The following is a 21759-nucleotide window of genomic DNA, read 5'->3' on the forward strand; positions in this document are numbered from 1 at the left end:
CTGGTAATGCGGCCGCCAAGAGTGCCTGTCAAGATGCCATTCCTTCTCGAGCTAAGGAAAGAGGATTCATTCGCCAAAAAGCTATTCGAATAGGAATCAAGGCTAATCAACAGGCAACCATTTGCAATGATCGAATCAAATTGATTCCAGGGCCATATCTTTGCCACGAAACACCAACCTATCATCTTCTACCTATTCATGTAAAGTCACTTTTAACCTGCTTTGAGGCAACTCATGCCATTTGACGCTACTCCATTCTTTGTACTGATCACACCTTGATTGGCCAACAGATGTGCCAATTTGTTCACCGATCTTCGAACATGATTAAAGCTAACTGTACACAGGCTCTGTAGGTGATGTTGAATCCATTGAAAGCCCTGAATCATTCTCCAGTTCTTTAAGAATTTTTCTGGCTTTTTTCTTCCGCTGATTTTCTTGACTGAATTGATAATAAGCTCAGAGTCAGCCTCCACTATCACGTTTTGTTGGTTTTCCTGATTCAGGAAATCCAAACACTGCTCCATAGCCATCAATTCTGCCATGTTATTAGTAGCTAATCCCTTTAGACACCTCCATAACCAGTAGTGCCCGGGTTTCCTTTTGAAGCCCCATCAATGTTGAATTTCAGATAACCCTTAGGAGGAGGATGCTAGAAATTTTTCTTAGACTTCAGGGAGATAAAATTATAACATTTCCATCCAGACCCTGAGGGGAAATACCCTGCAAGCCCAGCTCATAGAGAATTCTCAGTTCAGCAGCCGAAGAAGGGTTCTTAGGGAGATTTCGCACTATGGTACCGACCGTTTCCTTGAGCTGTTTTAAGATTAGCTCAAAAATGCATTGGGAAGTCCTCTTTTCATCTTTGATGATTCAGTTGTTCCTTTCTTTCCATACATTCTAGACAATGAAGCTTGGAAAGATGGTCCATGCAATGGCAAGTACTTCATTATTTGAAAAATTTCTTCTCCAGTAGGTTAGGGTGTTGCAGATATTCCTTTTGTCCCTATCCATCTGATGGAAAATGTAGGCAAAAGAATAGAGGAGAACATACAATTGTTGAGAAGGTGCTCCATAGTTTCCTCTTGAGCTTCACAGAGCTGACATCTGGAGGGACCCAAAATGCCCCTCTTCCTAATATTATCCCAGGTCAGAATTTTCCTATGCTGGACCAGCCACATGAATAGTTTAATTTTCATCTAGCCTTGATGTCTCCAAAGGTTAAGCCAAATTTTATCTGGAGTTTGAGAGTTAAGGTCAAGGAGGATGAGCTTTGCTTCCTTCAGATTAAAAACCCCCTTATTATTCTTGCCCCATCTTAGCTGATCATGGACCTCAGATTTAAGAATATTTCTATGCTCTAACATATCTTTTAGAGTTTCTGCTTTAGCCTTCAAGGTGTTGTTATCCCTAAAATCAAAATTCCTCTAGGTTCTCCATTTACCATTGCTATGGGTTTGATCCCAAAATTCTTTCACATTAGAAAGTCTTTTTCTATTTGTTTCTTCCTTGAGGTCCCTTAAGTCTTTGTTTAATAAAATAGGTTCTTGTTGCCATCTATCTTCCCAGAACAGGCTAAGATTTCCTTCTCTGATTTCCTAGAAGCTGTTACCTTGGACCAAGCTCCGGTTATCCCAGGCCTTATTCCAAATCTGCGAGCCCTTTCTATGTCCTAATATTCTTATTAGATCATTGTTATGCTAGGTGCTAGCATATGTTTCTTTCCAAATTGCTGCCCACTGCGCCTCTGGCTCTTTAACCCATTGCCACCATAATTTAGCTCATAAAAGCTTGCTAAGAATCTCAAGATCATCTAAACCCATCCGACCAAAGTTCTTATGTTTTGAGATTTTTTTCCCAAGCTACCAAGGCCCATTTCTTACGATCCTCCCCCTTACCCCAAAGGAAGCCTCTGCAAGACACCTTGTGGAGTTGGGAGAGCAGATAGCATAAAGACTGGGATAGATTGAAGGACAACTTTGGTTAGCACTAACCTACCAGCCAAATTTAGAGATCTAATAATCCATTTCCTGACTTTGTCTTGCAATTTGTTAATTACTGGCTCCCATATGCTCTTGTGCAATGGTTTGGCAGTAAGAGGAACTCCCAAATATTTTGAGGGGAGGAGCTCCCTTTGAAAGCCCAAAATTCTAGCTATATTTCTCTGAATAACAATATGAGTGTTAAAGAAAAAATATTATATTTTGAGAGATTTACTTCCATACCTGAAGCCATGGAAAAGTCTCTCAGGATTTGCTTATAGGCTAGAGATTCTTTGACCATGGGGATTCCCTGTAGCACGGTATCATCAACAGATTGTTGATGTGTTAAAGCCTGACCATCTTTAGAAATTTGGAGACCATTGACTTTACCCATGACTTTAGCATGTCTAATCATTCGACCCAACCCTTCCATCATGAGTATAAAGAGAAAGGGAGAGAGTGGATCTCCCTGCCTTAAGCCTCTTGAAGGAGTAAAAGTCTCTGAGGGTGAGCCATTAACAAGGATTGAAAAACTGGGAGAAGTAACTAGGGCCATAACCCATCTGATCCAGTTATGATCAAACCCAAAAGCAGTGAGAACTTTTCTGATGTAAGTCCAATTCATCTTATCATAGGATTTGGCTATCTCCAGTTGCCTTATCATTCTAGCTTTCTTATTGTTTTTTAATGAGTGTACCACCTCATGAGCTTGAATGATGTTGTCAAGGATTTGTCTGCCTTCCACATATCCTGATTGTTCAGCTGAAACTAGGGTAGGAAGAAGAGGTTTGAGTCTATTGGCCACCACTTCGAAAATAATCTTATAGACTACATTGCACAAGGCAATGGGTCTGAACCCATCAGGGGTTAGAGCCAAATCCTGTTTAGGGGTCAGGGAGATAAAGGTGGTATTAAGCGCTTTCAAGATGGTTTTATCCCTTCTGGAGTCTTCCACTATGTTCAAAATGTCTTGTTTTACTATATTCTAGCAGGCTTTGAAGAAGTCTACATTAAAACCATCTGGACCTAGTGCCTTACCATTTTGCATATCTTTTAGGACCTCATTAACCTCCTCTTCTGACACTCGTCTGTTGAGGTTGAAGTTGTCCTGTTTGGAAACCAGCTTAGATATATGTCTAGAAATAGCCCTGATGAATTGTTGTCTGTCAGAGGAGGACTCCTGAGCTATAACACGAAAGTGCTCAACCAGTACTGCTTCGATTTCTTCATGCATGCTGAGCATGTTACCTCCCTTGTCCTTGATTGAAGAAATCCTATTGTGAGCTCTGTTCGTCATAGTGGATCTGTGGAAGAATCTAGTGTGATTTTCTCCTTCCTTTAGCCATTGCACTTTGGATTTTTGCGTCCAAAAAATCTCCTCTTGTTTACATAAGTTCTCCCAATCTTGATGGTATTTAGTAGCCAGTTCATTTTTCTCTTTATCAAAACCCTCTATAATCAGGGTTTGGTTGAGTTTCTGCATTTTTCCTTCCACAGTTTTTTTTGCTTCAAAAATATTGCATATTCCTTCTTATTCCACTCCTTGAGCCGGATTTTGATATAATTGAGTATTTTTTGAAGAAGGAACATTCTTGTGCCCTGAATTTCCAAATCTTCTACCCACCATATAGCTATGTTATTGTGGAAGTATGGGTGGGAGAGCTAGATATTCTCAAATCTAAAAGGTCTATTCCTAGGTTTGCCAATTCCCTGAATATCCAGTTGTATCAGCTAGTGATCCGAGCCTCCAAAGGGAAGAACGCTAGGAACTATGTCCTTGTCCTTGATCATAATATCTTCTGAAATTATAAATCTATCCAATTTGGAGGCCACTTGAGACTCTCCTCCTCTTTTATTGTTCCAAGTAAAAGTGCCATTGTTCATAGCAATATCCACGAGCTTCATACCGTCTATGAAGGTTTAAAAAGCACAAGAATCTTTGTTTAGAATTCTGGTTCCTCCTTTTTTCTCTGACAACGATTTAATCATATTGAAATCACCCCCTAAGATCCAAGGGATTTTTGCATGACGTTCCCTAAGCTTCTGCAGGGAATCAAGAAACATGAGTTTACCATCCATTCTTTGGGGGCCATACACATTCGTGACTAGGTACAATTCCTTATCTCCCACTGGTTGAATGACCACTGAAAGATAATCTCTAGATGCTTCAACATCTATAATGTCAATCTTTTGGGGGTTCCAAAGCGTGAGAATTCCTCCTGCTGTATTCTCTGCTTTGACTTCCAGAAACTCAAATTTATTGAGCCATTTACTATGAATCTCTTTTACTTTTTGAATGGAACATTTAGTTTCCTGAATGAAGATCACATCCGGGGCTGCTTGTTTCATTCTGTTACTTAGTAATCTTTGTTTTCTTTTACTACCTAGACCTCTTATATTCCAAGAAGTGAACTTCATTATTAAATATTTGTAAAGGAGTAACTGGATAGGTCTTTCATCTTACCTGAATCTATCATTAGTTTTCCACATTCCATCAACAATTCATTCTACTTTTTCCGGCCCCTTTTCTTTCCTGGGATTCTTGGTGCTAATCCTAGTGTGGTTTTCATAGCTTTCACTCCTTCATTACCTTGTTTTTCATTTTTCCCTTGCTTTTCTGATCCTTTGTTTTGAGTTTTCGAGATGAACAACTGCTGCACTATGTGGAACTCCTCTTGAGGTAGCGAATCCACTCCCTCTTTGGTTCCTTGTTTCAAGAAACCTTCTAGATCTAGATTCTCTTTCTCAAGAATTTCCTGTAGTTCGTGATCCTCCATTTCCATATCACTCTGGGTCATTTCCTGGTCCATTTCCAGATCTGTGTCACTCATCATGTCTTCTTTTTGTTTATTTCTATTTTGTTTTTGCTCAACATTATCTTCTTTCTCTTCCTCCACTAGACTGCCTTCCTTGACCTGATCTATTTGCATCGTCACTTCTTCCTCTTCTAGGGCTTGAAACCTATTTTGACTGGCCTGATGCTTGTCTGTATGAGGTAGTTTCGGTCCCCGTTTGCTCCCTTTTCCTTTCTGGACCACCTTATGAAAGCTTTCAGTATCTTTCATGGTGTTAATTTTACTTTTGTTTTCTATTTTACTGAGAGGGCAATCTCTGAATAGGTGCCCATGCTCATGGCATTTACGACATCTGAAAGGGATGTGTTCATAATCCACTGTTTGCACCCATTCTTCATCAAACACTTCCAATATTACCTCATCCAGTAGAGCTCTAGAGAGGTCCATCTCCACACATATCCTTGCAAAGGATGTGTATTTTCCTTTTCTAGTGGCCTAAGAGGATTTGACAAAACACCCTAGCTTATTTCCTATGGCAGCTAAGGATTCCAGATGCCAATAATCCAAAGGTAAAGAGTAGAGTCTTACCCAAACCGGAACCAAGGTGAAAGTTTCCCGTTCTGGGACAAAATTCATTACCCATGGTCACATATATAGGCCTGCAGCTACACAAAAGTAGGGCCCTCCTTCAAACACTTTGTCCTTGTCTTCAATATTTGCAAAGACTACAATAAAGAATACTTTTGACCCCAGATGAAGTTTTATGCTTCCTTTTGGTTTCCAATTGTATTTAACCCACGTTTGTAAAGCTTTTTCAGTGGGCCATAAGCCCATGAATTTACAAATGATTGCATACGTCTGCATGTGGTCCCTATGCACCTGTAGCACAAGGTCATTCAACACCACTCTGGGTGCGATTGAGGTTTTGGGATTGCATGGTCCCTTTTGTGCTTTTCCTTTTATATTCTGTTCCTTGTATTCTTCCTCGTTGTCTTTAGTGTTGTGGCTTTCCCTGGTTTTGGAGCCATTCTGCTCCTCTTCCTTATTTCTTTGCCTTACATCATCTGAAGGACCTCTGTCCTCCTCAATTGGTTTTTTACCTCTGCCTACAACTGCCTGCTTATAGGAGGGATTGGAGCTCCCTCCTTTGTGTCCCTCCATAGAGAACCAGCTCTAAAAGTCCATAAACCTAGTTCACAGGTCCGTGTGCATTTTCTCCTCTTGAGAGAGCTCTTTTGCATTCATTACCACAAGTATTTAATTATCAATCCAGGCTTGCAAGCTTAGAAGTATGTCCAAAGTCTATAGATTCCAATGGTAATCAATTTTAGAATATGAAATCGAAATATTAAAATGAACGCATAATACAAATATAAACTCTAAATAAGTAATTTCTATTTCACTTAAATAATATGTGGGATGAGGCTCCTAACTTAGGAGAACCTGGTTGTCCTTCCCAACAATACTATTTCCATGAAGAGAAATCCAAAAGAACTAATTAAAAATGGTTTATGATGCAAAAGATGTAAAAGAAGAGGCTCCTAACTAAGGAGTACCATGTTGTCATTCTTTACTTCTACTCTATCATATTCACCATTGCTCCAAAGTAGAAATGCAAAACTAACTTCAAAAAAGAAAAGGAGAATGAAATTCAATTTTAGTTCAAGATCAAATAGAGGTGGAATTTAACTTAAATTCCTGTGTGTCCCTTCATTTTTATATTATAACTAAACCAATATTCATTGAGAAATCATCACACATCTAAATAAATTTGAAACAAGAACTAATTTATGAAAACTATGAAAATTTAACCAAGAAGTGCACTTAGCTTGGCGTGGTGGCCCTCCACCCTTGCCTTGCACACTTGAAGAAATCTCAGCTAAAATAACTTTAGTAAATCAACCAAGCATGAACAAAAAATTGAAATGAAATAGGTTCTTCAATTAACCTTCAGCCTTCAAAGAGTCTCAAAATCATATTACATAAATTCTACATACATAAGCCTTTAATGTTTTGGATTAAATAGAGAAATATGAAACAAACTGATCTAAAATGTCTCTAAAAGCTATCTATATCCTTATCTTATATATCTAGGTTTAACTCATCCATCCAATCACTGAAAATCTAGAAAATCCCATGAAATCCTAAAATTGGCCTATTTCCTAGGGATTTCTTGAATGACTGGTCCTGTTTGACTAGCTTTGATTGGGTCTGTTTAAGCTCGATTTGACCAAACCAATAGGAATTCATTCAATCTTAGTTCACAAGGTTTCTAGAAATGTTCTCATCTCGTTCCTAGGTGTTCTACAAGTATGACATCAATGAAGCCATTACGGGAATTTCTGATCCTGTCTAAAAATGCACTTAAAATCCAAATTTTATAAAAACATCTAAAAATGGTAAAACTTAATTTAAATACCTGAATATGCATAAATTGGCCAAAATAAGGTGTATATGGATGGTATATGGTTGAGAATGATGGAAATTAGGCTTATTTTAATAAGCAAAATTTGATCAAAATCGAGGGCCAACAATTGTGTAGTGTGCTAGACATTTTCATTGAAAATGACATTATAGTCAAATCTTTAATATGACATTGTTACTAGGAAAAATCAAAGAAGTACACTGCTTGCAATACCATAAGATTTACAATAATTGTATAAGTAAATGGCTTTAAGTTCTTAAGAACTTCCTATCTTGAGAACATTAACATTCTTCCCAATTTACCTCTTAACAATTTCCCTAAATTCCTCAAATATTTCAGGATTGTTTGACATGTTTTCCAAAAAGTATAGACATGATTTTATAGAAAATTCACACTAAATGTATAAGTACTTTTCACCTGCTACTTACGTGGTTCTCATCTATTCAAAAGTCATTAATAGATTTCATAAAAGTAGTTTGCAAAGGCTAATGATAGAGTTCTTATGGGATGACAAAGGTTACTTTGCAATGATTGCAATTGCATGCTTGCTCTTCATGCATCTTCTTCTTTTCCATATTTTTCCATCTGTTGCTTGCCTAGAATATAAGTTTCACAAAAAAAACATACTGGCCAAAATCCATATAGAAAACATACTGTAGATATCAAAGCTCAAAAAATTGCCACAGAGGCCCTTGGTCACCTTATTCAGGATGTAGATCCTAGTATTTTATATCATTTGGGGGTTCTACTTTTGGGAGATCATATAGAATCCAAAGTGCATGTACTTGAGGTGTGTGGTTGTTTTCTTTCACTTGCATCTCATGGAGACATTCTGCATGAGAGAACTACTGCAAACAAAGTCTTCCAAATGGTTTTGGAAATGCCTGGCTCTTCAAATGAGGACATTCAAAAGAATGTTGCATCTGTTCTTATAGATGTATTTGATGCTCATAGAGACCTTCTTGAAATTTTAGGTAGACTGGAGATCATTGGTCCTTTATGAAGTTTACTAAGTAGTGGAACTGAGTGTGTTGCCATGCAGTTAGCCTGAGCACTTGCAACCCTTTTCTTATCAATTGAGACTAACAAGCACATGGCCTTCATTGCTAATGATGAAATCATGCCTTTAATAACCCTTGCAAAATATTCAAACATATATGCTGCAGAGATGGGAATAACTTCCCTGGCTAATATTCTTTTAGATAGACGAATTAATGAGGAAGATCTTGCAAATGATATTATTCCACCATTGTCCAGAGTCTTGAGGGAAGGGACCATCAGGGGAAAGAAACATGTAGTAGTTTCACTTGCTTGATTGGTATGCCATGGTCCAGTTGATCATGTATTCATTGAGGGTATTGACCATTGTGGAACTGTGCTTAATTTGACATCTCTTGTTTATGCAACCAATTTGGAAGGCAAAGTGATAGAAGAGGCCCTTGAAGCACTTTCCTTGAAGCAGTTTCCTTGTTGTCAAAGAAAACAAAGGTGGCGCTTTAAATTATCCTCTATGGACAACCCTTGTTGAAGCACCTTGCAACTTGGAGCCATTGATTATTTTTTTGGCCACTGATATTCCACCAAATCAAGAGAAAGCAATTCAAGTTATCTCTAGTCTGTGCCAATATCAGCCTGTAATTCTTGGGGATATGGTTATCAAAACGCCACAATGCATTACTATATTGGGTGATCGTATTATACATTATTCTAGTTTGGAAGTCAAAGTGGGAAGAACTTCCCTACTCATTTGTGCTGCAAAGGAACATACACAGAAAACACTAGAAGTTCTTAATGCATCAAGATTCTTTGTTGATCTTATTCACTCTCTTGTTGATTTGGTAAATCAAGGTATAGACATCAGTGGTTCTGTATTTGTCAAATTTGATGAAAGCAGTGAATGTATTAGTAAACAACACCTTATGGAATGGAATGCAAAAGCAGAGGGAGGGCAACCATTCTTAGAGCTTGATTTTTCTTTTGTCTTGGGAGGAATTATTGCATTATGGTTGCTATCCATAGTTTCTTCTCATGATAGAAAATGCAAAATTATCATGAGAAATGATACATTTTTTAATTGTAAACCTTGAATTGTTTAAATAGATATTAATTTGAAAGACAAGTGTGTCTTGTTTTTAATGGCAACTTTTGAATTGTTTAAATAAAAATTGCTTTAAAAAATAAGTCTGATTATTTAAGTGTAGTGTTTTTTTTTAATGGTAACCTTTGAATGTTTAAATAAATATTACATAAAAAAAGGTGTTTCTTCTGGAGCACATCTAAAATGATGTCGTCTTATTGCATAGTGTGCCAGATATTTTCATTGAAAATGACATTATAGTCAAATCTTTAATATGACATAGTTACTAGGAAAAATGAATGAAATCTTATCATTTTGTCTTTTTTTCTTTTCAAAATATTGTCATTTTGTCTTTATGTGGAAGTAATTATTAAAGATATTATGTATATGTATGGTTTTTTTGCCCAAGTTTGGAAGGCTAGACACTTTCGTTTGCACAAGGGCTTTGGGATTGAATTTGTATCTTTTGAATGATAATGCTCCACACCCTTTAAGTGATTGGCGATTAAAAAAAAAATATTTTTTTAATGTTTTACCTTCTAATTAAACTTTTTCTTACAATTGAAATTCCAATCAGAAATATAGCAGTAGCAAGAAAGTTAAATTTTTCTATTAAGTATCATTGCTTATGTCACACATAAACCTATGTCACTCGTGCTAAGAAAACAAAACCCATGTGGTGGAAATGTGCAAAAAATAAAACAAGAGTAGTGACATTGCCACCACGTGGTTCTTGTTGTCTTATCCCATGTGTAGCTTAATTTGTGATTGTTAACTAATTTTAAATTTTTGGGACACTTAATACAAGAAAGATAAACAATACATGAAATAGATTAGGATTTAGAAGCTGGTCGCCAAGGTTTTCTTTAAATATCCTTTTGTTTCTAAATTATCACCATCATTCATACATGGTGCTTCTTTGTTTGTTGAGTTTTCTCCCTCATCTAGCATTATATTAATGAAATTCTTTTGTATTTGTGAATCACATTCCTAGCTATGAAAACAATTTATTTTCTTAATTAGACTATTTTAGTATTTAGATCATTAAGGAAGGTTGTTATAAGGTCCATAAAATCACATCTTTTAAATCCACATTTTAGATGTTGCATGATACCTAAGGTAATTACAGTTTTCTTTGTTGTAGTTATTTTTACTAGAGCCTACCCACAAAGATTTGAGCCTAAGTCATCACCATGACAAATGCTCTAACTTGGAAATATACCACATACTGCCTTACCAAAATTATGAGTGTTGGTGCCAACTTGTAATAAATAAAATAATTATAATATAACAATTAAAACAATGAACGAATTGACACATCCTAACTAAAGTACATGACTAACCTCTCAACCATTGTGACTAGTCAATACCAAGTACACCATCACATGACTTTGTAATTATATCATTAATTTCATATCCACCTTTTTTTTAATAGATGAGAAATATCTTATATTCCATATGAGGAATATACATATTTTAGTCGTCGAGGGATTGCTTAGACAACAAGGCTCATAACCATCATAAGAAATACTCATTATGAGTTCAACACATCGTCACATGTAGGATTTCTCCCTATCACCTGCGCTAAACCTAATTGCCTTTCCATGACAAATATATTTATACTCCATATAAGGAATATACCTAATTTGGTTCTTCATGGATTACTTAACAAGGCTTGAAGCCATTACAAGAGATACTCATTATCAACTTTGTTAGCCCTTTACAAAGTATTTATTATTTAGTGAAATATTCACCAAGATCTTAAAATATTTTATAATTTAGTGAAAGATTCGCCATGATTTTACGAGATAATATAATATAGTGAGATATTCACCAAAAATATTATATATACATGTTATATTATTGATAAAATCGCCTTCCATTTTTCCTATGTATCATGGGGATTCACCCATTTATTATACATATAATTTAGGGGGACTCTTAAACTTTTTCTTGTGCTAGACCTACCAACATTCAAGGGTTCTCCTCGATATGTGGTCCCAATTATACGTCACACCATTTGGGATAGGATCCCCATCTAGAATATGGCTTGGTTGTCGATTATCTTAAATATATTCCTTGGATCTAACTATCAGTAAGAGAGAGGAGTGCAAATGTTCCTTCGAAATGAAAGGGGGTGTTCGTGGTGAGTGTTTAGTTGTATGTGTGTCAAATTTATTTCATTCCAGAGGGGAAAAAAAGTGAGCCTCTAATAGAGAGGTAGTAGTACTTGTGGGTTTTAACCCAGTACAGAAATTACCTGCATATGAATTCTAAGAATAGAAAATAAACAATGCAAGAGCATAACACATAAAACACATATACATAAAGATTTTACCCTCGATCCCAAAACTAGGACTACTAGCTTGATTTTTCATTATGTTCCTTTCATTGTTACAATATATATTTATACATGCCAAAGCATCCAATACCATTGACTGAAAACCATAGCATCCAAAACCATGTGCGAAAACCATGCACAAAACCATAGGTAGGTCTGCCGAACCTAATATAGGGTCCAAAAAAGATTTCCCTAGGGTGCTGCCTCGAACGCCATAGAGGGGGGCTCCTCGCCCCCATCAAAACCCCTAGATAGGGGGTTGCTGCCTCTCCTATGACCCCCTGCTACGTAATCGGCGCAATAAAGGGGGGCTCTACCCCCCCTCTAACCCCCCAGTTAACTATGTAGGCTAGTCATGGAAAGAATATAACACAACCTAATAGTACCACCTTAGTAGAGACACACGTAAACAAGAAGGATTCATACAACATCAAGTGGAATAGTCCACAAATATGCGACGATCATTGCAACCAATGTAACAAGGAAGATCTGTCTAATATCTAACAGAATAGTCCACGAGGATGCGACAATAATAATAAAAATTACAACACATTCTCAATATGATAACTACCAAAATAGCCAAAATAGTTCAACTACTTCAGAACGGATGAAAGTGAACATGAAATTACAAGCATTCACAAAATAGTCTTACAAATATCCATAATCCATGCATGAAGAATGTGTTTCCCATAAGTCTTATTATATTAAGTAAAAGTTCCAAGACACATGTATACAATGAACACCACTAGCTCCAATAGTGGAGCATTGGAGCCACTCCTTCCTCCTCAAAAGAATTATGTTATCTCTTTAATGCCTTGTGGGATGAGCCAAGGTGAAAAGTACCTTGCTTTTAAAACAAGGGTGTACATATAAAAATGAGGAGGCGATGATCCACCTTCCTTCTGACTCTTCGTCTACCCTCATGAATGTTTGAATTCTGACCTTTCAAATTTACATGAGTCTTCATATCCCATACATGTCCTTTGGACTTCCAATTTATAATACATTTTGAAACATGAATTACATAATCCACCATAATGGTGTGGCACGTGACAACTCATGACATGACACTACTAACATGGACTATTTGATGATGTGGCAATGTCAAACCACTATTGTTGTTCTGTACTAAGTGTCTTCTTGAGATTTCTTTCTTTCCACGTTTGCATGGCTTGGTGATAAGGAATCTTCAATGATCTCAAGTCTTGAGTTGTGATCGTAAACTGGTGTCCCTTTGCTTTCTCTTGATCAATTAGTTTGCATACTCATCTACAAATATGTATTTCAACATGTTTAACATCTTATTCTCCTTCTTCCTCATATTGCCATGGTATGATAAGGTACCTATATCTACAATTCACTCATGACAAGATGACACCAGTCTGAAAACCCATAGTCTAATTTAGTACACATTCATCCATTGGTAGAGCTGGAACTGGGTGACAAGCTAGGAGGAGGGCTCAGTGACTACGTAGTTGTGCACTTCAATCAGTTAGGGGTGAACGTTAAGCCTTGAGACTACATAATGCGCAGTCTAGGTTGGGATGATGAAGAAAATTGTGCAATTTTTGGGGTCACTATGACAGGCTAGTGGCTGGGCACTTAATGAGCATACTGCACAGTTTCAGAGACAAAGGAGGCTAATACACTGCAAAATTACAAATCTTAGGGGCTCAAGGGATCAACCTGAGGCTAGATATTACATAATGTGTAGTTAAGGCCTAGCTGGGAAGATGGATTGCGCAATTTTGGGATCCAAGTTCACAGCTTGAGCATTGGAACTACGTAGTGTAGTAGTCCTAGAAGGTAGGAAATGCGCATTTCATAATGCCAAGAGGCAAGGTTACAACTAGAGGTTCGAGACTACACAGTGGTTCAGGGAGGCCAGAAGAGGCTAAGTTGCGAGATTTTCAGAAAATGGCTAAGTGCGAGATCAGTGAGGCTAATGTGAACAGTGATAAGACTTCGACTGTGATCACACACTTAGAACACTTGAGACAACAACATAGATCAACTAGAACACATGAACAATGCATTTCCTTTAGTATGACCTCTTTACAATAAATTGAGACGATTGCGTTGACACTTGTGCGACAGTTCTTGAAACTTTGGAAATGAGTGCAAAGGTTTTTTACATGGTTTCATTAACTCATTTACACAAAAATAGCCCCTTGAAACCACGAAAACAGGCTTCAACACATTATGCCACAACTAACCTATAAAAAGAAAAAGAAATTGCTAACTTGCAAAAAGTACCAAAACACCTCAAGAAAAAGGATGGGATGCATTTCAATGTTTGTGACAACAATGCACAAGACCAAATAAGGATCTGAGATTGAGTGTCAGCTAAAATTTTGGAGTGCGTTGTAGCAACAACACTTGGTGACACACTGGTAGAATTCCAACTTCTCTTCCTTTGTTAGTTCTTATGTGCAGGGTCTTGGTTTTTTAGGGAGTATTCATTCATTATGTAGATCACTTTGGTCTCCCCACTTACCATGTTAATAAATATGGTCACGTATGTACCTTTATCGGTTGAACACAACATAAGATTCAACAATATCACAATGTTTCAAGTTGGGAAGGGTAGTGTAGTTTGCAAGCTTTAGATTTTCAGAGTATGTTTTTTCATCTTTGTTGCTGCCCTGTTGCTAGGAGGCCTGGAAAATACCCCGAAGGAGTCACTACAGGAACACAAACATTTCTCCACTGTCATCGAGCCTGGAAAATACCTCTATAGAGTTTCTTTATTCATCTCTCTACGTAGGAAGCCTTTCTCTTCTTTCGCATTTATTTATTTATTTTATAGGACCGTGCATTGGCACTTATTCATTTTATGGGCAGAAGAGGGATCTTGAATTATTGAGAGAAGGAGAGGTTCTTCCTTCAGAGAAGCATATAGATACCTATCATTTAGGTTTGCTCGTTTAGAATTTTCTCCTTCACCCCTTCTACTAATTGGATAGGCATGAAAACACTGAAACATAAAATGTGAGTCCGGGAATAAGGTTTCCTAAATAGATACAGGTCCATGGTTTAACCAAAACTCTCCTCATGGACAGATCACATTTTCCATCGGAACATCATTGACCAAAATATATAACCAACACAAGGACCAAAGGTTAGCCAAATGTTGAAGTGTCATAAGACTCTCTTTTAACTCAGGCACACAAAAAGAAGTTGGAAAACACATTGACATTCAACATTTATTTACATGACAAAAAAAGAAAACAAAATCAAACAATGAATAAAATACTATGTACATAGTGTAGGGAACAACCCCAGATCATTATTAAAAATAATGCATCAAATCTTGGCCATTGACACGGAGGGACTCAATCTTCCTGTCTAGTGATTATAGACGATATGTGTGTTGGAAAAGATTTTTGTGAATAGTGAACGATCCGATCCATATTAAAACTTGGTATGTTTTCTTTTGTCCTCATGGGATTTTTCACACGTCAAGACTAAGTCACCCACACTAAAGTTCAGGGAAAATTTTAAGGATGGAAATTTATTTTAAAGTTTAGAAACCTTGGTGAATCTCACTAGTACATAATATGCAAGTTGTAAAATATTTTGCAATGTTTTTGTAAAAGTCTTCAAGTTAACAATAATTTTATATAGTATCTATATAAAAGTTTGGCGAGTTTTAAGGTAAAACAATTTTATACTATACAATTTGGGCAAATTATTTTTAGAAAAAATGGAAATCAAGGAATCTTTTTTTTTGAAAAAAAATGGAAAATTAGCCCACTTGCGAATGTTAGCCCCTAAAATTTTCCACGCTAAAGTTATTCTTCCCTGCAGACTTCTTGTCAAACCACCTCTTGATACGACTTTGGTGAAGGGAAAAAATTTCTTTTTATTTCATCCTTTCTTCCTATAGCTTGGGAAGAGTGTCCATCCTACATTGAAATAAGAGACATGATTTTCCCTAGGATTCTTACGAAAGTTGGAGAGAAGGAAAGTAGATGTTAAGAGGAAGGATGAATTATTTTCCATACACTAGGAAGTAAGGGGACGTATTCAGAGAGGGCTTTTGCATGACTCCATTAGCCCATAAGACATTTACCAAAGTAGAGTGCTAATTCCCTGGTTTTGAGAAGATGGTATTTTTTATTATACTGATAAGATTCATATTTGTGGGATCTACAAGACCATTCCCCTGCAGATAGTAGTTAGTTGAATGTTTCAAAACAATTCAATTTTCTAATGCCAAATCATATAATTTTAACGATGAAAAATATGTTTCATTATCGAAAACAAGTGAAGTCAGAATGACGAACCTAAAAATGATATTCCACTTAAGGAAGTTGATGACTTCTTGATCATTCACCTATTTGAGAGGAACTTCTTCGGTCCACCATGTGAAGTAGTCTATAGTAGTGAGAATATAGCGGTGCTTCTTTAATGAATGTGGAAATTTTTTCTCTTATGACATCCAAGCCCACCTGTTGAAAAGTTTCTTCCACTGTGATAGGTTGAAATAGGGTAGATGTCTTGTTATTTCCATCAATACACGTTTGATAGACCAGACACTTTCAAGCATAAGTAGGATCATCTTTGAATAATGTAGGCCAGTAGAAACCGACCCACATAACCTTATGCGTAGTTGTGTTACCAGCAAAGTGCCCCCTGGCTGGTCCATTGTGGAGATCACATAATATTTTCTCTGAGTCATGCACTTCTAGGCACCTCAGTAATACTCCATTATGATCCTTTCTAAAAATCACCCCATGCATGAACTAATAAGATAATTCTTTAAGTCTAAGTTCCATCTTCTACTGCGGATAAATGGGAGTGCACGGTGTCGTGCTAAAGGTATTGCCGCACATCTGAGTACCAAGAGTTTACAATGATAATGGGGGAAGCTTAGTTGACATTGTACATTTCTATCTCTTGTTCCCATCTGAAAGGATCTTCTTATTTTGCATCCAATACTTCTGCTTCTAGCCAACAAAGACCATGGCATTTTATTGTGTGAGCTAGTTTGAACTCTAGATCGTACTCCTATAAACTTGTCATCTAGTTCACTCTTCTTTCACCCAACTCTTGTTTCACCACCTTATACACTGACTGTTCCTTCTTATCAATGGTGGGATAGTTGATTTTAGGTCCCTAGAGGCTATCACTCATAAAATACACTGGTCAATCATTGTTTTGATCATCCTTTTGCGTAAGAACAATGGTGAGATAAGTGTTAGAAGCGAAAGTGTAGAGCACGGAATATTTTCTGAAATTTGGGTTGTAAAAAGTGGGTGCTTCTGTAATGGCTCACTTAATATGGGAGAATGCATCATTTTTCCTTTTATCCCATCTATATGTTGCATCCTTATTGATCATCTCCTATATAGGCTTCACAATCTAAGTGTAAATTGGAGATGAATTTGCGGAGGAAGTTTATTTTCCCCAAGAAGGAGTGCATAACTTTCTTGCTCACATGGAAGGGAATTTATGTAATTTCTTTTACCCTCTCTGGATCTAGTTTAACCCCACTTTTGGCAATGATATGGCCCAAGAGATTACCCTCAAACATTGTGAAAATACTCTTTTTTCGATTAAGGGATATCCTGTATTTGTGACATCACTGGAAAATTTTCTTTAAGTGGCATATGTGGTAGGATCTCTTCTTGAAAAATACTGTGACATCATCAAGATAGACCACTACACTTTGTCTGATCAGTCCATGGAATGTGATGTCCATTGCATGTTGAAATGTTGGATCAGCGTTGATCAACCCAAATGGCATTCTTTTAAATGTGTACATACCCCACTTCGTGTAGAAAGTTGTCTTTAGCTTATTAGGCTCTAAGACTGGAACCTGGTTATAACTAGAATACCCATCCAACAAATAAAAAATATATGACCCTAATATTTTTTGCAATACCTATTCCATAGATGGAACGACGTAATTGTCGCTGTCTCAGATGTGGTTCAAGTTACAAAAATCAACACACAAGCGAATTTCCCAAGAATTTTTTCTCACCAATAATAAGTTTGATACGTATGTAGAATGTCACACTTTGTATATGATCTGAGCATCCAACAATTTCCATAACTCTTTTTAAATTAGGGGTTCAAGCGCTAGATGTACCTTCTATAGTTTTTTTCGAAATAGATTTTCCCCATCGTTGATTGGGATCACATCCTAGATTATTTGTGCGTCATAGGTTTTGAGATCATCATATGTCCACGCAAATACATATTGATACTACTTGAATAACATAAGAAAGCCTCACTCTCCCATGGTGTGAAACAAGTAACAAGATTGACATACTTCCGATCCTTTTTTGTTCCTAGATTTATGTTCTCGCATGACAACATTGACCTATGGGTTTTTGCATTGACTGGCCCTCGAAAGTGATTCTATAAGTCATACAACTTTTCTAGTGATACCACGCCTTTAAACATGAGGTTATCTTTACTTGTGTAGGCTACGTCCTGCAATGATTTCTCATGCTTATCTTTTTCGATAACTGAATCGTTGAATACATCAACATTCACCATAAAGTGCAGTATCTGTTGATCATCATTGAAAATGCATAAATTAGTAATATTTTCAGGGACGGATGGTTTATAAATAGTTTCTATAGAAAAATAATCCCTAAGATGTGTTAACCTAGAAGAAACATTTCCCAATGCATCTGTAGCTGCATTGCGTATTCTAGGAAAATAAATAGTATTAAAATCTTGGAAATGTGAAATCAAATGCCATACCTCTTATTGATAACTTTTCAAATGAGGTGAGACAAAATGTATAGTATCATGTACCTGTCATATGAAAATTTATGAGTCACCTACTGCTTTGATAATTGCAATGTTGAGGTCAATGACTCTTGGCAAAACAAATATGAGTGCTTCATATTTTGTGGTGTTGTTCGTGAACTCAAAGGCTAGAAATCATATGTTTTCTCTTTTGCATGTCTACTAAAACACAACCAGCTCCAGAGACCTCCTGTGTTTTGAACCATCAAAATACAATGTCCAAAAATCATATGTACAAGGACTATGGACTACACTAGTAGTAATATTATTACTACTACTAACTATACAGATGTGATTTTCACCAGTTGGACTTGGAAGGATATCTAATCGTGTGTCTGGAAGAACTAGGGATGACTGAGTGAGACAACACCCCAGATCAACTTCTAAGAAGAAATTTCCAATGATGAGATCAACGAAATCCATTGGCTCATTTTCACCTTCTAAGGGAGTTACCATGTGGTTCATGTACTACTATGAGTTGAGCCCCAAATCTGTTTGCTTCTTCCCTTGTATGAAAGCCACAAATGTGACCAGTCCATCGCAAAATACCCCTGTAGCTTGTTGGAATAGTCTATGCTTAATGATACACCATATTATTTCATAATTTCTGCAATTACTATATTTATACATTGGTGAACTCGGTGATTGAATGATAAACGAATAAGCACATTTTTGAGTTCATTGATCACATGGACAAGAGTCTTGTCGAGATGAATGATCTGTGCATCATTTTTATCCCACTTTTTGTTTATTTTCTTTGTGACAGATAGAGGCATTATGTCTACCGATGCACCAAAATAAACTAAGAAATTGTGTACATTATGATTGAAAATTTCAAATGTTAATAGAAACATAGGGCAGAGTGTGTTTACATGGAATGTTAAAGAATTAAGTACAAAGTGTAGGGAACCAGAGGACTTAATAGATTTAGATCCTTTTTGTGAAGAAGCATTGTTACTTGAGGTGAGTTGTCTGAGTGCACGTAGGAGCATGTCCCGCTGGCTCATGATATTTGTCAATTAAAAAAGTGAAATATTCATGTGAGCTTTCTTCATCTCTTCAACTATGTTGTAATCCAGTGTGGAAGAGATTGTTGAAGTGTCTTGGGTAGATGGGTTATCTGCTACTTCTAGAGTGATGGACTTACTCTTACTGCTTGCGGAAGTACCTTTTTCCATAAATTCATTTCCACACTTTCTTTTGTTGGAAATAATACTGACAGGGGGGGTGAATTAGTATTAGAAAGTCAATTATTTTTCATTTCCAAAATCAGATTTATATATGCTACTTTAGTTAATGGAACTCGTGTGTATACGCAACTGTGTTTAAGTAAACTAACGTATATCCTGCAAACTTATGATTCAGTTAATTCATCAAATGTTGATCTTTAATCAGTGCATCAGAGCCATATAAACAATAAATAGGTGTAGTAAAAATAGAAAAAACAATCACACATATGAACACAAGATATAAGGTGGAAACCCAATGTGGGTGAAAACCACCTACTACAATCATCTCTATCTTTTTAATAATAAGAAACTTATTTTTAGAATTTTTGTACTGGTGCAGACTTATACCAGTACGCAGGCTTCTACCTATAGAAGCTACAACCTTCTCTCGTTCTCCAGCTTCTCCTGGAAGGGAGCTACAAACCCCCTAGCTCATGTACTAGCTGATATGTTTACTAGTACGTAGGTGCCTACCTACAGAAGGCTACAACCTTCTCTTTTCTTCCAGGGACCACGTTTCATAAATTTTCAGACTAGATCCAGCAATAACATCATTCAATCAAAATATATTTGCATCAACCAATCTCCTTTTCACAACTGAACCAATCAACCACTTTGACAACCCTTCAATCAGATCTTTCAGAGTAATGTATCCAGAACACAGTAACCTGAACCCAAGCCAAAATCTAGAACACTACAACAGCAAATAGAAGCAACTAAAACATATTTTACAAGTTATATGCTACTTCCCTGTGTCAAACCTGCATGCATACACACCTTTCTCAAGACGAACCTGTGTACAGATCTGCAAATCAAACTTAAGATGTATACACTTTTTTGATATGCAGAACCAGCGTGTATACACGCCTTTTCTAAAGTGAACTTGCGTACAGATCTGTAAATGATGATTTATATATTAGAACAATTCCAGACTTCAGTTATACCTAGATCATCATATTTACATACTACAACATGCGCCAGTTATTAGATAAATGATCAAACCACATAATGGTACTTCACTTCAAGCCTTAAGGTCTTGACCCCTCACTAGATCTTATCCTTCATCAAGCATTAAGGTTCATCCTTGGTTCAGATCCAGCTATGCACCATAACCCAATAACCTGTGCACTAGATCTTGCTTATCATCAGATATTCAATACTTGAGTACCTTGGCCTAATGATCTTCTTCTCCTTATATAGTGTTAGGCCTTTCTCAATACCATGGTCCAAAACCACTTAGGACCAATACCTTGGACCAAATACCTGGGATCAATACTTCAGACCAGATACTTTGGACCAATACCATGGATCAAAATACCATGGGCCAAATACCATGGACCAAAACTTGGATTTCCAACATGTACATGCCTTTCCTTCTGTGAAACTATGTGTGTACATTATACACACTTTTTGATCTGTTAACCCACGTGTATACGCTACTTTGTCAAGGTGAACCTGCGTATACTTCTCTTTCGTCATTCTGTGAAGTCTGATATATAACTTTGAGCTGTTATCCTGCTGAACTATACTCTGACATTTGAGTGAGTTGCCATCAAGGACAACACCTGTGTAAAATCTAAGTCATAAAGCCAACAACCTCCCCTTTTGGACTTGATGGCAACCCCAAGTCACTCTCCCCCTTTGTCATCAAGGGAAAAGGGTCATGCTCCCCCTGAGTACATGCTGAATTCTATGATATGCTGGAGTGTGCTGAATGAGCTCCATGCTCCCCCTGAATATAAGCAAGGTCTGCAAAAAGATGTTCTAAAAGAAGAACATGACTCTATACGTACATCATGAATGACTTTCCTATCACCAATTACTCATACATACATCCATATCCCAACCAAGTGGGGATATACTAGGTTTGACTCATCCACCCAATCAAGTGGGGATATACCAATTGTTTATACATGTCAAAACAAGAACATTACATCATCCATCCTATGCATAGTGGGGTAACAAAATAGGTCATTTCATGACCTTTACAATAAAAGATATACATGGCATATATAATAGAGACCAAAGATCTGGAACAAGACCATGATAGTCATCAACAACTATCAGAAACATCTGTTAATGAGCATCAAGACCAACAACCATGTTCTTCCCCTGAACCTGTTCCACATGAATAAAAAACAACTG

General features: G+C 36.8%; 1 pseudogene; it reads right to left on the reverse strand.

The window, feature by feature from the left end:
• Positions 1 to 669: 669 nt before the first annotated feature.
• Positions 670 to 21759, reverse strand: part of LOC149263729 (UDP-glucuronic acid decarboxylase 2-like) — a 191638-nt pseudogene continuing 170548 nt past the window's right edge.

The sequence above is a fragment of the Pinus tabuliformis genome, chromosome 6 (assembly GCF_031772625.1).
Source record: "Pinus tabuliformis cultivar Carrire ecotype Pingquan chromosome 6, CPIR1, whole genome shotgun sequence".
Classification (NCBI taxonomy): domain Eukaryota; kingdom Viridiplantae; phylum Streptophyta; class Pinopsida; order Pinales; family Pinaceae; genus Pinus; species Pinus tabuliformis.